The sequence below is a fragment of the Coptis chinensis genome, chromosome 9 (genome assembly GCF_015680905.1).
Source record: "Coptis chinensis isolate HL-2020 chromosome 9, ASM1568090v1, whole genome shotgun sequence".
Lineage (NCBI taxonomy): Eukaryota > Viridiplantae > Streptophyta > Magnoliopsida > Ranunculales > Ranunculaceae > Coptis > Coptis chinensis.
The window spans coordinates 58,098,255-58,114,126 of NC_141464.1; the positions used below are offsets into that span (position 1 = coordinate 58,098,255).

The 15,872-nt window shown below is 36.5% G+C and overlaps 2 long non-coding RNA genes across 2 annotated transcripts; one reads left to right on the forward strand and one right to left on the reverse strand.

Annotated features, from left to right (window-relative positions):
* Positions 1-402: 402 nt before the first annotated feature.
* LOC147476945 (uncharacterized) lies at positions 403-2,307 on the reverse strand. The gene is made up of 4 exons (XR_015208709.1): positions 1,857-2,307; positions 1,323-1,435; positions 874-1,052; positions 403-453 (listed from the first exon to the last, which is right to left on the reverse strand). It is a non-coding gene; the product is annotated as an uncharacterized LOC147476945 (long non-coding RNA).
* A 9,497-nt stretch (positions 2,308-11,804) lies between these two features.
* LOC147476946 (uncharacterized) lies at positions 11,805-14,907 on the forward strand. Its single transcript, XR_015207823.1, has 3 exons — positions 11,805-12,953; positions 13,778-13,839; positions 14,601-14,907. It is a non-coding gene; the product is annotated as an uncharacterized LOC147476946 (long non-coding RNA).
* Positions 14,908-15,872: the final 965 nt, after the last annotated feature.

The following is a 15,872-nucleotide window of genomic DNA, read 5'->3' on the forward strand; positions in this document are numbered from 1 at the left end:
ACCTTGATCGATATTGATTTCATCTCAATGGGTGAGGATGAAGAATCTTCTGCTATATCAAAGAACATGTGGAATTAATGTACTTGGGGATAACAGAAAAGATAAAACCAAACACACTATGTTGCATTTTAAAATGGTAACTTATAATTAAAAAATAGCATCGAAATCCCGAGGAGATCAAAGGAACTTCAGCAAGAAAGGATTGAGTCCGAGGAGATTGTTTTCTAAATAATTTTCAAACAAAGAACGATTCAATAAAAACAATACAACATTAATCTAGAGATTATAATCATGTTTTTTTTTAATCATTAATAGAACATTTGAAAATAAGAAGATGGCACAAACTATATAGGAATCTATATTGTCTAAAGTATTAAACCACTAAAGAAAAAAAAAATCCTTGTACCTTGATCGATATTGATTTCATCTCAATGGGTGAGGATGAAGAATCTTCTGCAATATCAAAGAACACGTGGAATTAATGTACTTGGGGATAACAAAAAGATAAAACCAAACACAGATATTGCATTTTAAAATGGTAACTTATAATTAAAAATAGCATCGAAATCCCGGGAGATCAAAGGAACTTCAAAGAAGAAAGGATTGAGTCCGAGGAGATTGTTTTCTAAATAATTTTCTCGGTGTTGTGAGAATGAGAGAAGGGAAGCTTTTGGGTTCCGAGTGAAATGAAATCAACATGCGATAGAAGCTTTATTGTTTCATGGAGGTGATTGCTTTGCCAAAAAAATTTGGTGTTTTGAAAAGCTAAAATTTGGAGAAGAAAGTATGAAAATTTTACAATTGTTATCAAATGAACTAAAATGGATTAAAACAAAAAGTGAAAACTAAAAACCAAATGAAGAACCAACATACCTCAGCTTCTAGTGATGTTCCAGAATCCCCCTTGGTGCCACATAAATCAGCAAAAAGAGTAGCCCACTTGACTGCCTTCCTTAGTCTACCAATAAGGTGCCTTGGCGTTCATTTGGCCCATCTGGCAACTGTCTTTTCTCCATGGCATGACTCCAAGCCCTCTCTGAAGATGGATATACCTATTTCAAAACTTAAAAGATTAAGTACATCAAGATCAAGCATTGTGACAAAGAAAGCACATGACCACTGAAGAACCATGACTTTAAACAGAATGACAGCTTTCCATAATACTATTGCAATTTTGTGTTGAACTATCTAGGCTTTCCAACTTCAAAAAAACAAAGATGAACATGGAATAAACCAACCCATTATCTGAAGATGGATTTCACTGGGAAAAAAATGAAAAATAAAAAATAAAAATAAAAAATAACAATAAAAATTCGGCTAACCTGTCCAAAGAAGAGAGAGAAAGTTATGGGAAGAGAATCCCATAACTCCACTAACTCTTTCCATCACACGCTTGGCTGCAACCTCGGCTTTCGGCTTTCCAACATCTTGGAGCCTACACCACCAACACCCGTAATCAAAGAAAGCCTTCTACTAAATCGTAAGCAGTAAGTACAGAGTGCACATGAAACATAAAACACAATTATCCTAGCATCATGGTCAAAAGCACGACATAAGTGTCTAACTATCTAACAGTGTACTTTAAGCCTAAGACTCTTTCAAATAGATCTCTTCCCTCTACTTATCATATTCTATTCTTCTTTGTTTCATGACAACGTTCCAAGTTCCACGCCCATAGTGGTTATTACTCAACTTTTCTTACTTGACTATCATTTTCCATACTCCTTACCAGTAGACAATCACTTACTAAGGAGGCCACAATGTATAAAGACTATTTTTTTTTTATTTTTTTCCCCTATGAAAAGTCACTTCTTGAAATTAGAAAATAAACGTATTCGAAAGATAAAATAGTAAACCTGAAGAGAAACTGACGATTGAGATTAGTAACTTCAATAGTATCCATATCAATAACATGAAGATTAGTAAAGCCAGATAAAGCCAAATCCTTTAAAAGCTCACAACCCAATCCACCAGCACCAACTACTAAAACCTTTGTGTATTCCCCACCTTAAACCCAACTCTAATTGGTACAAACCACACTGGTGCATAAACCCTTGAACAGGACGACATATGACGATTTGGGCTTCTGGCGATTTGTGGGAGGAAGATACGGAACATAGGGTTCCACACGTCTCAGATTAACAGTTTGGTTCGTCTGGGTAGAGAATCTCAAGAGTTGTTTTTAATTTTAGTCGTGGGTTTTTTTTATTTTTTTTTGGGAACAGTCGTGGGTTTTTGAGGAGGGGTTTCCATTTTAAGTGGGAGACATCTATCGTAGTTTTTTTCTCCACTTTACTTTTTAAGTGGTTCGGCCACTTTTTTCTCCACTTTTTTCTTAATCCACTATTCCATGGCCTCATATAGTAGAGTCCCAAATAAGTAATGCATCTGAACCAGGCTTATTTTGAGCGATTAAAGCATCATTTTTCTGAACCGGGATTTCTTATTCCTTTTCTACCAGCTAAAGTAGACTTACAGATTCGTTGTGACCACTCAAAGAATGGACTAAACTTCCATCAGCAGCATTCCAAACACAGATTCTGCAATCTGCATTTAAAAGCACACCTTAATATAGAAGTACACTCATTATCAAAACACACATACGAAATAAATCATCGACAGCATAATAAAACTTGGAGACAAAAAACCAAAATTAATGCAGCTAAATTGAAACTCTACTATCCGAAAGACCCTAGCTTCCACACTCCATTCACCGAAAAAAAAATCAATGAACTTGGAAAAGAAAAGTCATACCTTAAGACTGAAGTAGAAGAAAATTGGAGATTTGCTAGAGCATAAGAACTGTTACAGTTAGAGTGGGGAATCAAATTGGGGATTTGCTAGAGGTAATTAATCTTTTGCAAGAACGTGAAAAATGAGATCATCCCAATACCAAAAGCAAACCAAACCCAGCATTCAAAAATACAACAACAACAACGACAACAAACGCACATGCAAAAAGAAAGAAGGCTTACCAGTAAGAAGGGGTGTGATCGAAGTCTGAGATGTTCAAAAGAGACGAAGTGGTGATTGGTGGAAACTCAAGCTTTGAAGTAGCCATGTTTAATTCTTGGCATTATGGAGTTATAAATTGTGCTTTTTGTTATATTGGAAGAAAATGGTCAAGGAGTTAAGGTGAAAAATAGTGTATTACAGATCTGAAAACTTTGATGGATTAGGTACCTAATGGAGCTCATTCTCGACCTTTTCGAACCAATCTTGACAAGGTAGATTAAGAATTTTAGAAGGTCTCTGAAATGATAATTGATTAGATGATTAGATGGGAGACTTGAAAAATGGAGTGATCACTGCGCAGAGGGAGGGAGGATAACGTTTTAGGGTTTTAAAAATCCTTCGTGGCTCGAGACGTTTATAGAATGTTATTGGGGATTTGATGTTTTGGTGTTTCAGGAGCAAGCGTATGCAGATATGGGATAAAGAAGGTATGTGAATTACGGTGTTTTAAAACGAAACAAAGATTCGGTGGGTTTTGGTTCGGCCAGTTTTTTCTTCACTTTTTTCTCAATCCATCATGATTTCTCGTGAGTAAAAAGGGTACTTAAAATTTGCCTACGTGGACACCCTCAGAGAGCAGGAAAAGGGACTGCTATTATATATATATAAAGACTAGCAAACACTACAAAAAAATTGAGCTTTGGCCACAGGTACAAACAAGCTTTAGCCACGGTTATTAGCTGTTGCCAGGGTCCAACGGCCCATAGCCGTGGCCAAGTTTTTCGGTGTCCGTGGGGAATTGTTTGTGTATTTGGGTCTCACTGCCCATTTTGGCCACGGTTGTGTCCATTGTTTTTTCAACCGTTGGATTGGACTTGGTTTTCAATGTCTAGTTCAGATCACATTAAACCGTCGTGAAAATAAGCGGAGATGTAAAACTATTATCAAATATCGAATGAGTGCTCCAGAAAAACTCTTCCTCTCTAAAATATGAAATTATCTTCTCTCCACTAACAAATCTTTCCTTCCCCTTCGTCTCTTATTCTAGGACAAGACAAGTGTTTCGACCCCCACCTACGTGGCAAACGTTTATTAGTAGGGGTCTCTACTTTATTCGTTTAATCGACAGGGCTAAAGCCCAATTCGCAATACCATGAATCGATGTACAGGCCCATTAACTCATGTGTCTGAGGCTGAACCTTAGCCACATGGCTTGCCACTAATGTACGTTAATTTATGTCCAGATTCGTTTCTTATCAAAAGAGATAATTATCAGTTGAGAGTTATATTCTATCACAATTACTCAAGCTACAAGATTACTTGAGCTACAAGGACTCTCTACTCTACCTATATAAATACCAAACTATTTTTCATTCAGAACTACATTCTTGAGACTTGATCCCACCGATAATTTGGGTAATGCGTAGGCAACCGCAAGGTACTGATCTCATCATTCCCCGATCACCATCATTTTTCTAATTACTTTTCTACGTTCTTCGTCTTTTCATCAACACTTGGTGTTTTGATCATATTTGGTCGAAACATAATTGGCGCCGTCTGCGGTTCTTATGCAAAACCGACGATCACGTTCTACAAAAGTTATGACGAATACTCGACGAGCCTAAGTTCTCGATGCACTTACTGACGATCATCGCGAATGTGCGGTTCCAGGTTAACCTGGCGGTATCGAACTACTCCCTCCTATTCCTTTTCAACATCCGATTGCATACGACCCGGCTACCGTTCCACCGATCGCCAAAATTATTCCGCGACGTTATTGCCTCGGCGATTCTTCGTCATCTGTTGTGGATAATGTCCATCATATGTCTCGAGGCATTCTTGTATTGAAAATATTACAATCGGGCCTTGTTTCATCTTTGTCGGGCGTCTTAAACTTATTTCAAAGAAGGAATAGTCGAAGTTTATACTTGTCGAATATCCATTGCGCCAGTTTTTTCACAAGCGTCTACGGATCGTATGAGAATGGAAAAGTTACCTTAAGCGTTTACAACATTGTCTCGACACTCATACAATTAAACGAGACAAACTTTGGTTTAAGCTAATGACTGATTTTCTTATTGATGATATTCCTATGTCGAAAAGCATTACTTCGATGAGGAAAATGTCGATCTTTAATTGTCATTACCTCCCCGGCGATGACTTGAAATATTTATCGGATATATCGGTTACTTGCTAGATTTACACCGATAGTTAAGCATAATAAGTCCGCCTCCGGTCTTGTTTGTGTCATCTTGAAGTGAATGAAGACATAATTGAGAGGTCTCTACATTGGGGATTTGACGCGTCAAATAATATGGCCGAAGTCCGAACCGTCATTTCGCGGTATATCGCACAACTCTTCACCGGGGCGACTAAGTTACGATTAATTATTCTAAGCTAGTCGTTAGCCAATTTGAATGATAATATGCGGCTCGCAATGATAGAATAGACGTTTATTTAGACTTCGTTCAACGAATTACATGAAATTTTACATCTATCATTACTGTACAGTATCCGCGTTATGATGTAAGGCATCCTGATTCTATCGCATACTTATCCGTGTAAAATCAAGTCGTCACTGTTATGACAACACTGGATTAACCACTTATGCTGTAAGATGATTCCAACGAGCTTGGCACTGATAATGTTTCGGTATCTACCGACGACGATCATGCAGCTGACGATGCTTAGGAATTCCTGATGACTAAAAAACTCTATCACAGCAGCACAAGTCTCAATCCTATCTTTCGTTGTTTGGGCAGAACGAACAATTTACTAAGCCTCGAAGGAATTCATTCAAGACTATGTGAACACCACTCCCGGGGGCGAAGTCTCGCTTACATAGCAATGACCCAATGGTATTGGTGGCCATACATGCTAAAGGATGTTAAGCGTTTGTCCGAGAAGTGTGTGCCTTGTCAAACACATGATATATGATATGGGTCAACTTCCCGCGACGAAGCATCATCTAATCCATAAACCTTGGTCATTTGCGAAATGGGGCTTTGACATTGTTGGTTTATTTTCGGCCGAGCCCCACGGCGGTGTTCATTTCTTGCTCGTCGCAACAAGTTATTTTACGAAGTGAGCGGACAAAATTAACAAGTTGGACGAAAAACCGGACAAAAATTTGTTAGTCTGTTTCCAGTTCAATAGTTTCTTTTCTGTTATTATCTTTACACTTTTCAAGATTTGGTGATCAATAAAGTATTTCTTTCACTTCAGTTATAATGTCATAATTTTGTTTCCATCGCAACATTATTATCGTTACGGACAAAATCTGACGAAATTACCGCGTTTAGCTTCGTCAGTCTAAGTTTGAACGCTTTTACGCTCGCTTAGTCGTTACTATCGCTACGACAAAATCTGACGAAGTTACCGCGATTAGCTTCGTCAGTCTAAGTTTGAATGCCTTTACGCTCGCTTAGTTCGTTACTATCGTTACGACAAAATCTGACGAAATTACCGCGTTTAGCTTCATCAGTCGAAGTTTGAACGCTTTTACGCTCGCTTAGTTCGTTACTATCGTTACGACAAAATCTGAGGAAATTACCACGTTTAATTTCGTCAGTCTAAGTTTGAATGCTTTTATGCTCGCTTAGTTCGTTATTTTCGCTACGACAAAATCAGACGAAGTTGCCACGTTTAGCTTCGTCTGTCTAAGTTTGAACGCTTTTACGCTCGCTTAGTTCGTTACTATCGCTTCGCAAAATCGGCGGTTACCACGCGTTTAGCTTTGTCACTCTAAGTTTGAACGTTTTTACGCTCGCTTAGTCTAATTTGGTCAAGTTAAGTTAGCATTGAGGGCGTTTTTCTCTACATGGGGAGTTTCATTCTATTTCGTTTCATTTACATACCTCAACAACATTGTCAGTTTTATACAGGCATTATTCCGATCTTTCTACGAGAAATTTTCCGAGCAACAAATTTCAACAGCTTCATGCCGGTCTTTATGAGCGAAACTTTTCGAGCAAACAGTTTTCAACAGTTTTATTATTTTTTCTAAGGCAACGCGACGATCTTTCTGAGTGAATCTTTCCGACAGCTTCATTGAGCCAATCTTTCTGAACAAAAAAATTCGAGAGAATTTTTTCGAGGGTAATTTTCCGTTAACTTTATTATTTTTTCTAAGGCATTCAGCCGATCTTTTTATGTGAACTTTTTGAGTGAAACTTTCTGTCAGCTTCATTATTTTTTCTAAGGCATTAAGCCAACCTTCATGAGTGAAACTTTCCGCGTTAAACTTTCCGACAGCTTCATTATTTTTATCTAAGGCATTGAGCCGATTTTTCCGGCGAATCTTTTCGAAATTTAATTGAAACTTTCGAACTTCATTATTTTTTTTAAGGCATTGAGCTGATTTTTCTCGTGAAACTTACATCAACTTCTTTAATTCTTCTTCTTCGGCATTAATTGGCGCCTTTCTTGCCGCGAAACTTTTCTTCGTCGACTCTTTGTGACTATATTTTGCTTTCGTAAAACCGTCGTTTCTCCGTGCGGCGGCGAAATTCGCGATTACGTCAAATTTCGGCGAATTGAAAGTTATCTTCACCTTCTTTCTTTTTCCAAGGCATTGAGATCATGCGGAGCGAAACTTTTCTTCGCGGCCTTTTCGTGAATTTCTTCCGTCCGTAATACTACCGTTTCAACCTGCGACAGAAAGATATCTAGTTTTTTTGTCAATCTTTCAGATAACCAAACTTTTAAAGATAACTGATAACATATACTAACATATCTGTTTCATATTGTTGGAAATCATTGACACCGCTTTGTCATATTCTCCGAAGTTTTCCGTGTTTTGGTCACACTTACAATATTTTTCGAGTCTATCCATTGCATACGATAAGTTTTATTTATCCATTGCTCTCCGGATAACAGTCTTCATAACTGACCCTCTTCATCTCGGTTATTCTATCCTACTTCCTTTTGGGGTGCGACTCTATCATTTTCACGTGTTCCGGCAAATTCTTTCATTACTGACTTTTTTTTCAAACTTTCTTTCAATATATCCTTAGACGTTTATTACAATACCACAATTTTTTAGAGACACTAACTTTCAAATCCGCGGATTGGGATCGCATATTTTCCCCGATGATCCGGTCTTGCTGCGGTAGCATATTGTAGCACTGTTTCAAATTCCAACTCTCTTACGCTTGTGTGTCCTGTACAGATAAAACCATTGTCAAATTCCAGTCAAGAACATGAAGGGCCACATGTCATAAACAAACACATAACAAACTCTTTAATCACTTTACCGAACAGTGATGATCATTGCACACTCTTGGGTGTATTCTCACCTTTTTTAAGCTTTAGATGAAAGACCCATACTAGATCAATTAATTAAACACCAAGAATCCAATATACATTTTTTGAGTATGATATATTTAGGAATTCTCCTTATCCGAAGGACAAAACCAAAAAAAAATCAAACAAGTACCTTAACTTCATTTCCTTCGATTTCATCAACGCAACAACGTTTTAGAAGGATATGTCATGAGTGATGTAGGTATCTTACATCACGTACTTTCATCACTTGCTTTGAGTAATGCTTTAACATTTCTTCTCGCTGTTGAAATTGCTAAATCTGGAAGTAATTCTGCTGCTTGATTCTTTCATTGGTACTTCCGTACTTCATACTTTGGGAATTTAAGCTTTGACACTGGCAAATTTCAACCCTCACATGTGGCTTTTACAAGATGGTTCCAAAGGATGAGTACTAGTTCCATACAATAGCGGTGAATCTATATACTCCAACGCATAGCAATATCTCTAGACCCGGGCTATATACCCTCTATACTAGATTCAATCAATTCTTTTTAACGCTATACGACATAGTATATGGAAAAAGACTTGAAGATTTTCCTCTTGGCAATCTGTTTTCCTATGGGCGTTGTCGATGGTGGATGCTATTTCACCACGATGAATCTTCTATATCGCATACTTGCCTTGCCAAACCATATCGCACTCTTGTATATCTTTCTCTCTTTTTTTTTTTTTTTTTTTTTTTCCGTCTCTTTGTTTTTGTATATAGAGCTTAGCCAGCACTTATATAATATTTCTTCGATCTAGTTTTACATTGATGGTTGGATTCTTATCTAATCCAAACTCTTATCTAATCTGAATTTTTATCTAATCCGAATTCTTATCTAATCCGAAATTGGCATCCAATTTTAGCCGCTAAAGTCTTCACCTTCGAATCTAATTCGTATTTACTCCTTTTCTTCCTATTATTACTAAAATGCCCCTATATTTAATTTTAACTGTCTAATCCTAATATCGTGATTCTCACTGCACGCCGTTCGAAATCAATTTTTTTCATATTATTACGTAATGCGTTAATGCGACTTAAGCCCATCAATTTCTTTTGCAATTTTTTCTGTGCATTTTCAGCCATTTTTTATTTAATTACATTGCGCCCCGTATACGTTAGTTTGATATTATTTCGTTCCCGATAATTCACGAATTTTTTCCAACTGTCCATTTTCCTATCATTTACATTCACACAACACTTTGTTATACATTCCGCTCACTCTTTTCTTATTCCATTTTTTACTTATTTTCTCTTCTCTTCTTTGCCATATGAACTTTGTTCGCATGCCAAAGAGGGGGCGGTGTTTCGACCCCCACCTACGTGGCAAACGTTTATTAGTAGGGGTCTATACTTAAATCGATTAATCGACAGGGCTAAAGCCCAATTCGCAATACCATGAATCGATGTACAGACCCATTAACTCATGTGTCTGAGGCTGAACCTTAGCCACATGGCTTGCCACTAATGTACGTTAATTTATGTCCAGATTCGTTTCTTATCAAAAGAGATAATTATCAGTTGAGAGTTATATTCTATCACAATTACTCAAGCTACAAGATTACTTGAGCTACAAGGACTATCTACTCTACCTATATAAATACCAAACTATTTTTCATTCAGAACTACATTCTTGAGACTTGATCCCACTGATAATTTGGGTACGTAGGCAACCGCAAGGTACAGTCTCATCATTCCCCCGATCACCATCATTTTTCTAATTACTTTTCTACGTTATTCGTCTTTTTCATCAACACTTGGTGTTTTGATCATATTTGGTCGAAACAACAAGCATATATTTTTTCCCTCACCTCGCGCTCATTAGGTCAAGTGATTCTTTCACTTTGTCTACTCTTGAGTAAACAAAAGAGGGAAAATGGGCGTGTTGGTGCTGCCACCAAGAGCCAACTGAGGTATTTTTTTCGTCCTTTTCTCTCTCTTTTCTCTCAATTCCTGACTGATGATATTTATTTTTTGGTTGATCTGCTAGGGGTTTTTCAAGTTAGTTGTTTGGGCACCCAAAAGGACAAGCCTTTATTCATTATTTCAACGCAAAATTGCTCAATCTTGAAGAAAGCTTGCTTTAACGAAGGTAACAAATATTTAGGGTTTCAATTTTTTTTTTTAAAATGGGTTTTGGCTAAGCATAAAAGTGTGTGATCTGTTTCATTTTAAATAGTTGTTTGTTATTAAACCTTATAATCGGTTATTTATTATAATTCTATATAATTGTTATTATGCTTTTTAGTGTTTGATTTTCTGATTTTAATGGTGTTCTTGTACTTATCCTGAATGGTCGTGCTTCTTCTTGAAATAACCCTTGGTGATATTAATGTATAACTTATATACATCAAAATGATAAGTAGATGTAAGTTCAGTTCAAAATTTTTGCTACAGAATATTAGATCTGATGCTACATATACTAAGAAAACGCCTTTGGACTTCAAGAAAACCTATTAGTGTACAATGTAAATTTCGATGAAATTTCAGAGCTTGGGTTGTGGCATCATTGTTTTGATTGAACTTGCATGTTTGTGAGGGATCATTTTCTATGACAGAACAAAACCTTTCAAAATGCATTTTGATTTGACCAGCAAAATTTATTAGGTTTGCTACTTTGCTATTATCACTATTGTGTAGATTTACCTTTTTGCCTTCTAATTTTGTTCTGGTTTAAATAAAGAAACCCTAAGGAGATCCCTTGGGGCGAGACTGGAGCTGAATTCGTTGTTGAGTCGGACCGTGTGTTCATTCGACAAGGACAAGGCAGCTGCCAACTTGAAGGTTAGAAATGATTGGCATTTTACTGGTTCATTTTAAGATAAGGAGTTGAGAATATAACTTTCATATCTTCATTTGTGGTTATATATATATATAAAATATATATATATATATATATATATATATATAAAATTATATTGCCTTTGTTTTGGATGTCTTGGTGATCTGGGTGGTGCAAAATAGGTTATCATTTCTGCCCAAAGCAAAGATGCTCATATGTTTGTTCAGGGCATGGAATACAAATCTGACATCCACATTGTCTCAAATGTATAGCTGCACGTACTACCAGCTGTCTTACTCCCCTTGCCAAAGTTTTCAAATTAATACGTTTTGCATCATTTGGATTGGTTGATCTACTTTATATCTTTTGTGTAGAGGTTGTTTTTCTCATTGTCTGTCATATTGAACACGTCATCAATGACAAGCTTGGCATTGTTGAGGGTCTTGTGACAACTGTTCACTCCTAGTTTTTTTTTTTTTTTTTTTTTTTTCAAGTTGATTTTTCTTACATTGAGGGAAAAATCATTAAATCATTTTTTTAATTAATTTCTTCTATTGTGCAGCCACGCAGAAGACTGTTGATGGCCATCAATCAAAGGTTGGAGAGGTGGAAGGGCTGCATCATTCCCAGCAGTACTGGTGTTGATAAGGTACTAGCATAACCTTTTTTTTTCCCTTTGGTCTTACCCCATTATAAAGTTGAAAGATTTTGAGGTATTGCGCTAGTACATATTTAGCCTTTTGTCACTGTTTTAGAAGTTCTTTTGTCTCGGGCAATTTGATAACAGTAACAAATGAAATTTTCATTTTTCGCTCACGCACAAAATCTTACCCGGGCCCATTATTGCCACTGCTTGCTCAAAATAGTGATCAGCTAAGCGCCATACTAAGACCTATGGTGCCATAATAAGCATTTCCAGATCGGGATTTCGAGATTCGAATTGAGTGAGGGCAGCGGTTCCTCCATAATAGCTATGAAAAAGGGAAGCGGAATTTCACCACGAAAGGTAAGGAAGAACTGTGGTTCAACTCCACAGCGTGGTTAGAGCAGCACCACAAGCCAATCAACCAACAAATAGATACGTTTCGCAGCAGAAGGAATCCAGCTTTTGTTATCAGGAGTGCAAGTTCCCAACATCGGTTCGGTTGGAATTAGGGAAACTAAGTTCGTTTCGGTATGAGAAAATAACCAATCCTGAATAAGGGATAAGTCAGGCGTGTACAGACTATGGCATCATTAAGCGCTTTTATTTTCAGTGTGAAATGTGTTGTTTCAAAGTAGCTAAGGGTCGGAGACCTGATCTTTGGTCATATAGCCGTGTGAGAAGTCTGGTACTCTATTAAGAAGGATCGCCTGTCATATGCGCTGCCCATATCTTGAGCCTGCTTAGAGGGGACTCAATAACGGAGTTCTTCTTTGACAAGCGGACCTAGTTTCCACCAAGCCAGATGTACCCGATTCAGTGATGACACTTACGTTACTATCCCATTTTGTTGGCTTAGGGCCTGATGCTTAGTTTGCTTCTAACTTAGTACTGATCTATTGTTATTGTCCGATTTGCTTTCTTAGTGCTGACACCTTCGTATGCCGATCTTACAATGAAGCGGCAGAAGAAGCTATTTGACAGTAATCTATCAGGAACTTCAGAAAAAGACTGGAAAGTAAGGAGGATTTCATACTTTTCTAGTCTCTGACCGAACTCCCTACTCTTTTAGGTTGTATCTTGGAAGCGTCGATGTTAATGATTAACCGTAACAGTGGTACTATTGTTAGCCGCTGTTATAAGCCCATGTATTGTAGATGATCAGTTTCTTAAGTCGGCCCCACTATCTCAAAGCATAACTCTCACCGTCTCACGGCTCTCACCAATGAACCAAGGCTGAGAATGCCGATTCATCGCCATTTCAGGTATCCCTCTCTCTCTTCACGCAACTTCATTCAATTCTAATTCTGTCTCTTTCTCGCTTGTTCTATCCATGTCTTGATTATTCAATTCCTCTTTTCATTTTTTTCCATTATCATCATATTGTTTAATTTAGATATGGATTAAGCCTTAGAGAACCTGATCTATCTGATTCGTTGTTGATTTGAATGGGTAGTACGAATTTCAGTTCATTTAATATTCTTCGGCTTATTTCGTTAACGAAATCAGATCCGTTTTTTATAATCTGGTCATATTCCGTTTTGAATCTTCTCTTCATTCGTTTGTTAATCTGTGTGACTTTGCAACTTTATATTTTTTGGAATTTCTTCATCAGAAGCTAAATTTTGTTAGTTTTCAGTTCATAAAGCAACTTGATGTCTTGGTTTCTAGTGAATTATTTGATAAATTAGAGTTTGCTATTTTGACCATAATAAGTAATAGGTTTATAAAAACCAATTGGCTATTTTAGTGAGCTTTCTCATGGTTTTTTTCTTCCCTTGCCTTTATTCCACTTTGGTTTCGTCATAACAGTAATCATTGTTACCTTGTACAAAGATCCTTATGAGCATTCATGTATACAAAAATTGGACGTTGCAAAAGAAGCCGAATGATCGCTTTACTTTCTGGTTCCATTTCGTTTGTCTAATTCATGTATGATATGGCTCAAAATGCAAAGGAATGCTGATTGTGTATGTAGTGTATTAGATGTAAAGTTGTAGTATAATGTTGGTTTAATTTGCGACTTTGTTCAGCATGAGCATTTTCAGTACCTCATTTCCATACCAAAGTGATCGATTCTATTTTTCAGGTTTGGGAACAAGGTATTTGGTAGGAAGAAGAAGGGCATGTGCTTGCGGTTACTTGATGAAGGTATATTTTATTTATCCTTTTCTTAGTCCATTGAAATTACTCATTGTTTAGTTGATCTATAGTTTGAAGTTAATCTTGTTCCTTCAATTGATGCTAATATTTCGTCAAAAAGAATTTTTTTTTGTCAAGCAGTTTGCCATTTTTCTTTCAAATGGTAGGCTCACAAATATATATGCTTATGAAAGCTTTATAGTGCATTAAAATGGTATGATAGTTCGTGGTTTTATTTTCTTCTTTTGCTTGAACTAATTTTGTAGATTTACAGTCTCTAGTATTATGTTGATCAGATGAATGCTAAATGATCTTATCCTATTTTGGATCTTCACTTTGTGAATTCCAAAACCATTTGGTTTTAGACTTTACGCTGTAGTGTATTAACTATTTTTATTTTAATTTGGTGGTAATATATACTTATTTTAGTTGTATGGCTACTAGGATAGGGTTCACCAAAGCTCCCTTAAGTTAGATAGCCTTAAAATTTGTATGATCTTATGTCTACAACTACAAGTCCTTTTTCTAAATTCATCTGAATTAGAATAGTTAGCAAAATTTAGTTTTTCGGTTTGATCATTTCCTTTATATAAACATAAAACTAACAATATTATAGGGAAACCGAGTTGCTTAAAATGGGTAAAATAACAGAGTAAAGTATTCGTGAAGAATGGCTTTTTAAACTAACCATTTACTATTCGAAGTTATCATTGCGCGTAGCGTAAATGTTTGTCTTCGAAGTTCTAATGTTTGTTTTTATATGGCTGTAGATATATTTTCAAAGCCTACTCTCTAAGCCAGGATACATGATGAGGTACAGAGAAGCAAACCAAAATATATAGACTTTGATCAGAAGTAGTTGATGCATTGTGTATATATGGCTGGGAGCATTGTCCAACGAGTTTAGGTGCTGTTTATGGTGATGTTTTTATATTTTTTGGGAGTCATTCTTAATAGTATATTTCCAATTTCTTATATTTGTTATTTATGCAAGTTTGGATTGCTAATTGGTTCTATGATGTTCAATGTTTATGTACAATACATATTGAGTACGAAACCATGTTTAATTGTGGAGAATTATTGTTCTTGTGGGTTTGCTTAGATTGTTAGAATTTTGTATGAACAGCAGGGGTGATAAAAAAGTGTGGGGCCAATTTTTTTAAAATAATTTAAAACATTTGCCACGACCTTAAACCGTGGCCAAACAATACATTCAGTTAGCAAAAATATAAATACCCACGGTTCACTTAAGGATTAGCCACGGACATCAACTGTGGCAAAAGGATTATTTACCACGGACCTTGGGACAGTTCAAAACCGTGGGAAAAAGGCAAGCTTTGGCCACAGCCATTGGCCGTCGCAAAAGGTTAGCCACAGGCGCATTGGCTACGGTCGTGCAATGGCTTTTGACCGTGGGAAAAGGCCTTTAGCCACGGTTAATGGCCGTGGCGAATACTCAGTATTCTTGTAGTGAAAATGCACATGTTATGCACGTGGTTAATATTGAAGAGTAAAAAAGAAGCACAACAAATATAAATAGTTTTAGGTGGATAGTAGATGTTTATACATCATGTACACATACTTGGAAACTCACATTATAGATTTGCTTAGTTTGCTGCATCTCCTATAAATGAGAACACGTCGATGTAATATATCTTTATCAAAACAATAAATAAATAACACATTGATGTGTATAAACACATTATCTAAGATTGAAAAGTTGTATACTTGTATATCTGTGTAACATTTTCCAAGATCCAATTCATTTCAATGCAACAACCAAAAGGTATAAAGAAAATGTTAACAACACACCATCATTGACATACATCTTACAATTAGTATGACGTCTTAAATATAGTTTGAACACACTATTACATTCTAAATTAGCATATTACATCTTCCAATATCTATTCGCTGTTACTGTACAAAGCTAGTGTACTTTGGATCCCACACAATTTCTAAAGGATCATCAGTCCTGCATTAGATAGTCATACTTAGCACACACCAAAGGCGGAAGTGTAAGCTTATTTTAGTTCCACGCC